The sequence below is a fragment of the Berghia stephanieae genome, chromosome 1 (assembly GCF_034508935.2).
Source record: "Berghia stephanieae isolate SIO BIC M18660-M18661 chromosome 1, UCSD_Bste_1.3, whole genome shotgun sequence".
Lineage (NCBI taxonomy): Eukaryota > Metazoa > Mollusca > Gastropoda > Nudibranchia > Aeolidiidae > Berghia > Berghia stephanieae.
This window is the reverse complement of record NC_088360.1, coordinates 16,172,918-16,183,561: the sequence shown is the minus strand read 5'-3', so window position 1 is coordinate 16,183,561 and position 10,644 is coordinate 16,172,918. Positions and strand designations below refer to the sequence as shown.

Below are 10,644 nucleotides of genomic sequence, written 5' to 3'. Positions count from 1 at the left end.
AGACCCCCCTCGTAATTTATTGCCCGCCGTCGACGTTATCGAGATCAAAGGCCGTGCCGCGCCTTACATTCTACAATCTAACTACGTTATGATCTATAGAATATCCATCTACCGAAGCTTACGCATAATGACTTTGTGAATATCTCATCTGAGTTGACCAATCAAAATTCTTGTATAGAACTCGAGGATGCGATTGGATCCGCCTAAATGACCAGTAATAATCTGGTATTTTTTAAATTCAGGAACCTTATTGGTCCCGCCATAGACTCAACTCTGATCATTTTGAGTTTAAAAAGATGCGTAAGCCATCTCGTTCTTTCTCTCATTTCATCACTCGAGAACTGGACATGCTATTGTGATCAATACTTAAATATCATTTTTAGTGGAATATCCTGTATGAACGAGGGTATGGATTATTTATATCAATCAATACCGTGACTTTATTATGTTAAGATTAATTAATTCATTTAAAAACTATGTGTAGTGAATAATAATAAAATATAATACATTAATAATAATTAATAAAAAAATAATAAATAATAATATAGATATATAATATGGAAAAAAATAATAACAATATGATGCTGATTGATGATGATGATATGAGAGATGATGGATGATGGTGTGTGGGGTGGTGTGGTGATGGTGGTGACTGGTAGTGGTGGTGTGATCAAATGCTGTGCTGCTGAATGATGATGAAGATGACGAGTGATCGAATGATATAGACTGCTATGATGAAAGAAATAATAATGTATAGTAATAGAGTAGTAATAATAATATATAGTCAATATGAACAATAAAAAATATCAATATAATAATATGAAAAAAATATTTTAATAATTCAAAAAACAAAAATAATATGCGATGGATGATTTTGATATGAGATGAGATGTGTGTGGTGGGTGGCGTGTGTGAAGGAGATGCGTGGTATTCTGTGGATAATATGCTGTTGCTGCAGATATGATAATGAGACGAGATGAGATTGATGAAGAGATGATGAATGAGATGATGATGATGAGAATATGATGATGATGGATAAAATAATAATGTAATAGTAATAGTATTATATAATAATTACAGTAGAACATGAAAGTACGTACGGAAATAGCGAGAACTCGAAATAGCGAGTAAAATTCTAAATCCCCGTTTTTTTCTCTTATGAGTCAATAATTAGCATGAAGTAGGAGTTGAAAAAGAGGTCAACTCGAATAACGACATTTCTGCCAGAGGACTTCGAACGAAGTAAAGCAATAAAGGCGATTTAAATATTTTTAGCAGCTTCTTTCTTTTCTTATTTTTCGTTACGATAATATTGTATCTGTATCTCTAGGTAGTAGGCCCTAGTTTAGATAGAAGCGCTTGGCAAGAGTCAAACATTGCCATCCGAAGTATAACGGACCAACACACAAAATCTGTGTAACCATGAACTTTTATAGTCTGGTTAATACAGTTTAGTGAGAACAACTCACAAACGCGGATGGCAAAAACACTAACAAAGGCCTGAGTGACGTCATCTGCATACGATCTATAGTAGGCGGAACAAATTTAGGTGGGAGTTGGGTGTTTGTGTGCGTGTGTTTATTGGGGGTGGGGGTCAATTATTCACCCAATGTGGTGCCACACGACGCGCGAGGTAAGCACTGTCAACATGCTCACTTCGCAGCATCGGTCAGCGAGTAGCATTCGTTAACGAACGACACGATCAGCGAGAGAGAGGAGCCTATCATTTCAGTCGGTCAGTGATTGAATGATGCGCTTGCTTGCCTCATCAAACATGCCTAGTGCATGCAAACACTCGAACGCACACACACACACACACACACATACATATATATATATATATATATATATATATATATATATTATATACACGAAATCTTGATGGAAATGGAAGGGGTGGATCAACTTCAACCCGTGGCCATCATTACGTAGTTAACGAAGGCCGTGTTCAACCCCGCCCCCACCCCACTTTATCCACACACAGTCATTTGCACACACGCGCGGCACACACACACACACACGCACACACACACACACACACACACACACACACACACACACACACATTGTCTTTCCATCTTTTTGTAGGGCCGAGTGACCTTTCCTGGCAACTCGGGAATAGCGAGAACTCGGAAATAGCGATAATCAGGAGTGGACCCGTCGAACTCGCTATTTCCGAGTTCTACTGTAATAATAATAATAATAATAATAATAATAATAATAATAATAATAATAATAATAATAATGATGCTGATGATGATGATGATGATGATGATGATGATGATGATGATGATGATGATGATGATGGTGATGGTGGTGGCGGTGGTAGTGGTGGTGGTGATAATATGCTGTTGCTGCTGATGATGATGATGATGACGATGATGATGATGATGATGATGATGATGATGATGATGATGATGATGATGATGATGATGATAATAGTAATAATAACCATCATCATCATCATCATCATCATCATCATTGTCATTCCGGGATATCCTATACGATCCAGTCACTATTGTTTTGTAATTAATTTTCTCATTCATCCCTCCATACAACACATATCAATTAATACACACCTACTATAACTTTGACAGTACACACTTAGCTATGTGCATGATAACTGCCATATCTTATCACATCAAACTATTTCTGAAAACAAGAGGATGATGAAGCAATTTTCATGATGAGCGTTTACTGATGGAGACATCTTGATTCTTTTCCTTGGGTTCTCAGAGTTGTTATATAATAATATAGCTTTGGTGACAACGGTTGTAGGTGGGCTTAAAAATGGAAGTGTCAGCTTTAAACAACTAATGATGATGATGATGATGATGATGACGATGACGCTGACGACGACGACGACGGTGACGACGACAACAACGACGACGACGACGACGATGATGATGATGATGATGATGATGATGATAACAACAACAACAATAACAATGATAATAATGGTGATGATGATGATGATGATGATGATGATGATGATGATGATGATGATGATGATGTGATGATGATGATGTTGTTGTTATTACTATCATTATTATTATTATTATTATTATTATTATTATTATTATTATTATTATTATTATTATTATTATTATTATTATTATTATTATTATTATTATTATTATTATTATTATCAATGGAATAATAATAATAATAATAATAATAATAATAATAATAATAATAATAATAATAGTATAGTAGTAGTAGTAGTAGTAGTAGTAGTAGTAGTAGTAGTAGTAGTAGTAGTAGTAGTAGTAGTAGTAGTAGTAGTAATAATGATGATACTTAACCACTAGGAAAAATAAACTTCAAATCCACGGCGATAAAATCCATACTATAGGCAACTAGGTTCCATTTAAAGCACATGTGAACTATTAACCTTTTTACCTCATTGTGTGACAAATAACATTTGAAGAGCCTTGTGCGACGTGCCTTATTTGCAGGTCTGATAACACAATTCCTTATAGGCTCATTGTTTTTGTTGCAGTGAAAATCTTTAAAACGACGCAAAATATTGTCCATTACACCACGTTAAAATAGGCCCATAAGTGGGTTCCGATGCATATATATATATAAATGTCGGCATAATGCTAAAATAAGTCACAGACATACCGTTTTTAGAAAATAGAGGTTTAAGTTTGGATTCGCCTATAGAAGGTACAGATAGTATGTGCTTGGCTAAGAAGCTCATAACATTGCCATCCAGAAGTGTAACGGACCAACACACAAAACTGTGTGTATCCATGAACGTTTATAGTCGGGTTAATACAGTTCAGTGAGCATTACTCATAAACGCGGATGGCAAAAAACAATAACAAACACCCGAGTGACGTCATCTTCGAACTATCTATACCAAAAAAAAAAAGTGTATTATTAAGATTTTATCATGAAAATAATTGGGGAGTGAACTAAGAACTATGTTTTGTAAATATAAATGATTGGACGAAAAGTCATTAAAAAATTGACTAAAGTATTTTTAGCACTAAGGTCTTCAATTGTTCAACTACATATCGAAATGATATGTTATTTTAATAGAACACTGCTAGAAGTCAGACATGAACATTACGAGAAATTCACATACAAAATAATGATGATAAAATCCACTGGCCACTGCGATCTTATGTGTGTAATGCCTCAATTGAAATCCGATAAGTCCTAAAAGGTGTGTAGTAGCCGGGGTTGTGGTAATGTGACATGCAGACCTTACATGGGATAATAATAATAATTATCTTCACTCACAGGAATGTAAGATTACCTTTTAGTATATTACCCACGTGACTATGGTCTTTCATAAATCACAGCTAAAAACAACATAGTGTATCATGTTTTAGACTATGTGCTTTTGTTATTCATTTGTTGTTTTTCCCCCTCTCTTAATACGGCGGCAAGTAGTTGCGTCATAAGTCAATTACAAACTCGTTAGCCTTCAACCATCCCGTTTTTTGTGTTACACATACATACATAAATGAACATTATGTATTGGCATGCCGTTCTGTTATATCGGGATAAAACACAATGTAAGTCGATGGCCGCCCGCAGATTATAATATCCATAATATTTATATATAAAATACAACAAAGCTACAACCGGTAACCCTCGGGCTAAAAGTGAATCACGTCCGGATGTCTTTCGTTGTACTACTATTACTATCCCTCCCCCTCATTCTATAACAACACTCCCTCAACAACTCTTTTTGTTTAATATTAAAATATCTAAAAAAAATATTAATAATTTTTAACAAATTATCCCATATATATATATATATATATATATATATATATATATATATATATATATATATATATATATATATATATATATATTATATTATATTATTGATATTATCAAGTAATTATAATATGCACTGTGTCTGTTCTTTCTTTATTTATTTTTAATGGGATTGGGGGTCGATATTTTTCCGTACAGTCATATATATATATATATATATATATAATATATATATATATATATATATATATATATATATAAATATTAGTATTGTGGTGGTGATGGGTAGAGGTAGTCATGGTGATGGTGCTGTGGTAGTAGCGGTAGTAATAGTGGTGATGATTAAAAACAAAACAAAACAAAAATAATAATGAAGAGAGAGAGAGAGAACTGAATTGTATTCGCTTGATGAAAACTGAAATATAAAAAGAGTGTCAATATTGCTATTTTTAAAAACCGAATTTCTTTTTTTTTAAATACAACAAAACAACAACAAAATTTAAATAAAAACAAAAAAACTTACAAGCTCGAATGACGCAAATACTGCTAGTGTGGGCTTCCAAAACCAAGCAACTAACACAATTTTATTATTTATTATAGAATACAATCATCGATTTATGTAAAGTATATGCCAGGGGGCTCAATAATACTTAATTCTGCCTCATGAAAAGTTGGAATAAAAATTAAAACAAAACTGTCACATTGACTAAATGCCTTTTTTTCATGTTGGCTAATTTTTTCTTGTTTCCACTCATAAAAAAAAAGAAGATAAAAGATTATAACATCAACTCCTTCAGTTAACTCCTTTAAACTAAAAAAAAAAAAAAGCTGAAAAAATCTCGGAAAGGGCAGCATGCAGGCCTAGTTTATAGAATGAGTTTAAATATTGATCAGTATTGATTAATTGTGATATTTGTAATTCTTCTCGGTTTCTTGGAAATGTAACGTTGAATAGGCAACGAATTGCCCCAAACCGCACAAGTGTAGGTTTGATATCAGACAACAGTTATGGGCTTCATTTAACATTGTTGTAATTTGCATGGACAACGTCATGCTTTGATTTGATGGTGGGTCAATAATAACAAAGAGTTCATATTAATTTGGTTAATCACGTCAGATACACCAAGAACAAGTACAAGTACTTGAAGAAGACATCTGAAGTAAACCAACAAATAAAAAATTTAAAAATCATCAATAAGCTAAGAAAAAAAAAATTAAGTTAAAATAAAAAGAAAAGAAACGAGCAAAACAAACATACTTGACTTACTTGACTTAGATGCCTTTCGCGATCTCGACCGAAAGATCGGGTCGCCTTGGCTGTTTCCAGTATTTATAATATAATATAATATAATATAATGAACTTATATAGCGCCTAGTTCCAATTTGGAATTGCTCACTGGCGCTTTACATCAACACATCATGTATGATATACAAATATAGAACTGGCATGTTAAAACCACACAAATTCGATGATAACATAATATATTATAATAAAATACATACTAAGAGTCCAAATTATATGCCCTACAGAAAAGCTCAGTTTTTAACCGTTTTCTAAAGATAAGTGGATTTTCACTATTTTTAGTTTCAATATTGATGGAGTTCCACAGTCGGGGGGCATGGTGGTCAAAGGATTTCTCATGAAAAACTAACGATTTTGGGGGTTCCCTTAGGATATTTAAATTAGCAGATCTTAAATTTCGACTGGGTTCATAAAGGTGGATAAGTTCCTGAAGGTAAACAGGAGCGGAATTGTTTAAGCAATTGAAAACATGGGTGAGTATTTTAAATTCAATCCTAAACTTTACAGGTAGCCAGTGTAGGTCCTCCAAAATCGGTGTTATATGCTCGCGCTTTTTAGATAACGTTACCAATCGAGCTGCTTTGTTCTGTATCTTTTGGAGTCGATTAATGACATTATTATCACAACCATAGAGCAAGCTATTGCAATAATCAAGGCGGGTAAGAATCAAAGAGACCACAAGAAGTTTAGTAGTATCAATATCAAGAAGCCTTCTAATAGCACCAATAGATCTAAGGTAAAGATTGCAGGATCTAGTTACATTAGTGACATGGGCAGACATGTTTAATTTGGTATCGAATAAAACTCCTAAGTTTCTCACAGGTTCTTTAGTGATGGGAATTACACAATCAGAAAGATTCAGGTTAAACGTGGAAAGGTCCACGAGGCCCCGTCTTGTAATTTGCAACACCTCTGTTTTATTTTCATTTAACCTGAGTTTGTTGCAACACATCCAGTCACTAATCTCAGAGATACAATTTTCTATATCCGTTATAACATTGAGATGATTGTCGATATTAATGGGAAACAGTAATTGGGTGTCGTCTGCGTAAAAATGGTACTTAATAAAATATTTTGAGATGATGTCACCTAATGGTCTGATATAGAGGGTGAATAAAGAGGGTCCCAGAACTGAACCCTGTGGTACACCAAAAGATAGGGGACAAGGAGAAGAGAAGTCATGTCGATTTACAGACACTGATTGAATTCTGTCAGAGAGGTAAGAAGAAAACCAGTCAAGGACAGTACCCCCAAATCCGTATAGTGTCTTAAGTCTGTCAATTAAAAGAGTATGGTCTATTGTGTCAAAAGCAGCACTAAGGTCGAGTAGTATGATAATAACATCATCATTTTTCCGACATAAATGATTTATGATATCATTATGGATTTTAATAAGAGCAGTTTCAGTGCTGTGAAAGGGGCGATAAGCAGACTGAAATTTAGAGAACAAATTGTGTTCATTCAAAAACGTGTTAAGCCTAAAAGCAACAATTTTCTCAATTAGTTTAGACATGAGGGTGAGATTCGAGACTGGTCGATAATTATTTGGGTCTTCTTTGTCAAGGCTAGATTTCTTTAATATGGGAGTGACAATAGCATGTTTAAGATTATTAGATACCTCACCAATAAACAAACTAGCATTTACAATATGAGTAAGAACGGGAACCAAAATATTAGCACAAGAAAGAACAAGCCATGAAGGAATGGGATCTATTGGGCTGGTTGTTTTGGAGCATTGTCTCAGCGCAGACAGTACTTCTGTTTCAGTGGCGGGTTCAAATTCGTCGAATGCTGCTCCGGCTGGAAGTGCATTAGTTTCATTTATTTGTGCTTTCATTGTCTCTTCTTTGTCCAAATTATTCCGAATACCTGATATTTTATCTCTAAAATCTCCTGTGTGAGGTGTCTCCAATATTGCCGGTCCTCTGCTAGGGTTCTCAGATTTTCAAGGTCCCCTGCCGTTATGAGACTAATGCTTTGTCCAAGTGTTGTGAGGTTTTTGTTTAGGATCACAGGGAGTGTTGTGATCGGTCTTCCTCTGAAAAGGTTCCCGTGTTTTTGGAAGTATCCCGACATGGCTTGGTTAGCTGGTATGTTTTTGTCCATGCGTAGTATGTGACCGAAAAGTTGCCATCGTTGTTGTAAAATGTCAAGGGAGATTGGTCTTTCTTTTGTGATCTTATAGAGTGATTCATTTGAGATCTTTTTTTGGGTATTTGATGTCCAGTACCCTTCTTAGCTGTGTGCGATGGAAGGCATCCAGATGTTCTTCTTCGGATTTTGTCAACGCCCAAGTGCCGCAGTTATACAGAAGTACCGGTTTTACAAGAGCACGGTACAGTTTCAGTTTGGTTTTTCTCTTTATTTTGTCACCTCTAATCTATACATTGGTGAGTTTACTGAGTGAGGCGTTTGATAGCTGTTTTCTTCTTTGTACATCCTCGGTGTCTCCAATTAGTGAGCCGATTTTCTTTGTTCTTTTCCATTCCTCTTTGTTCCTCGATTTTGTTGTAAATTCGGTTTTATTGGCATTGACTTGGAGGTTATATTTCATGAGGGTATTTTGTATGATGTCTATATTTGCTGGTGTTAATCCAATAAAATCGACATCATCTGCATAGGCGATTTCTCTAGGGATTGCATTCTCAATATGAGTCGTTGGTTTTGGAATGACTTTTCGAACTACTTTCAGAGCGTGTTGTAAGTATATTGTGAACAGAATCGGGCTCAGACTATCTCCTTGAGGGGTCCCGATGTTACTTTCGAACTGCGTCTGTTTTGTGGCCCCGTATATCCTTGGTTGTATCTTTGTGTTGCTGAGGAGAAATCGGATTATTCGGAGCTCGTCTTCGTCTACTATGTCTGTTAATATCTCCAAAAGTTTTCCTCTGTCGATCGTATCAAAGGCTGCGGACATATCGATTCCGGTTATTGTTATGGATATGTTTTCTTTGAGTGCCTTTGCTGCCAACCATTTATGTGTCCATACAACGTCCGATGTGCTTCGGTCTTGGCGAAACCCGCTTTGGCTATGTGATAGATATTTTTCTATTTTCGGTCTAATTCTGTTGAGGACAATAGTTGACAGTGTTTTTCTTATGGTATTCAGTAATGTTATTGGGCGCAGGTTGTTTACGGGTCCTTTCGTTTTTCCTGGTTTTTGTATTGTAATTAGGACACCGCTGTTTATGTCCCAGTCTTTGTGTGTTGAGAATGTTTTGTTCATTATTTTTGCAATGCTCAGATCCAGGGGAGGGTACCGCATTTCAGCAATTCAGCGGGAATTTCATCTTCGCCTGGGGATCTGTTATTGTTTAGGCACTTTATGCTATTTCTAACTTCAGTTGTTGTGATGCGGTTGTTTAGGTCTCTAGGGTTTCCTGAGAAGGGCGATATTTGTGAGACTTGTTTGTGAAATTTCTGCTGGAAGTGGTCAGTTACAATGTCAAGGATATCGTTGGGATTTGTTGTCTGTTTGCCAAATTTATCCTGTAGTTTTGGGTTCTCGAATGGTTTTCGGTTCAGAGATTTCGTCGCTTTGAACATAGACGATGCGTTATTTTTGGACTTTTCTATGTCTTCCACTTTTTTGTCTAATTCCTCGTTTCTGTGTTTTATTGTAAGTGATCGAATTGAATGCAGTATTTTGTTTCGTTCCGTTTTCAGGTTTATTATTTCTTCGAGTCTTTCGTGTTTTGTATCCTGATCCTAAGTTCTTTTTTTTGCCGCGATAGATCGTTAATAGCGATGTTAGGCGTTCGATTTGGTTTGTTCTTAGTTGTATTAATAGAGCCTGCACTTTCTTCCCCCGCATATTTCATTGCCGCTAGCGTCTCTTTCCATTCATTGTTTGGATTGCTGTTTTGCTTTATTTTCCATAGACTTGAGTTAAGTTCATATTGGTAATGAATGCGACATTCTCGCTCATTAACTATTTTTGCCGTGTTTATTTTGACTGCCGTTTTACCTTTCTGTCTTCGTTGTCTGTACACATTTATGTTGAAATTCGTTTTTACAAGTTTGTGATCGGATGTTAGCAGTGTACCACCGTATGATCGCGAGTTGGTTGAGTAGTGTTTATGGCTACTCATATTCTCTCAACGTACAAACATACAAACAAACAAAAAAAAACCCTCAAAGACTAATATAGATAAATTACCAAAATAAAAAATTTAAAAAACATCAATAAGCTAAAAAAAAAAATTTTTAAGTTAAAAGAAAAAGAAAAGAAACGAGCAAAACAAACATACAAACAAACAAACAAAAAAAAACTACAACCCAAAGACTAATATAGATAAATTACCAAAATTGAGAAACAGATCATTTGTCAAAGTACGCCAATATGGATAACTGATACGCCCCGTGACCAGCACTGCCCGTGACTGATATGATGAAGCTGATGACAACCTGGTATTAGTCGAGATGATTTATAAATTCCTGGGGTATGAGTGTACCTACCGTTTACGAATATTATATCCCTAGACATATTAATATGCCGACAGAGAAAACGATGTCATTTACGCTGCAGGCGTGATTCGATTTTACTTTTAACCTGACACCAGATCTTACGTTTTCACGAGATAATCAGTCACGGCGAT

At 35.2% G+C, this 10,644-nt stretch overlaps 1 protein-coding gene across 2 annotated transcripts in view; it reads right to left on the bottom strand.

The window, feature by feature from the left end:
• LOC144968928 (leukotriene-B4 omega-hydroxylase 3-like) overlaps positions 1 to 4,248 on the bottom strand; it is a 27,784-nt gene extending 23,536 nt beyond the window's left edge. Inside the window, exon 1 of one of the 2 annotated variants that reach the window (XM_078907814.1) lies at positions 4,097 to 4,248. The gene's annotated coding sequence lies outside the window, so the exon portion shown is untranslated. Of the gene's footprint in view, positions 1 to 3,627 lie in introns of both variants that reach the window. The other variant, XM_078907829.1, reaches the window with a different exon arrangement.
• Positions 4,249 to 10,644: the final 6,396 nt, after the last annotated feature.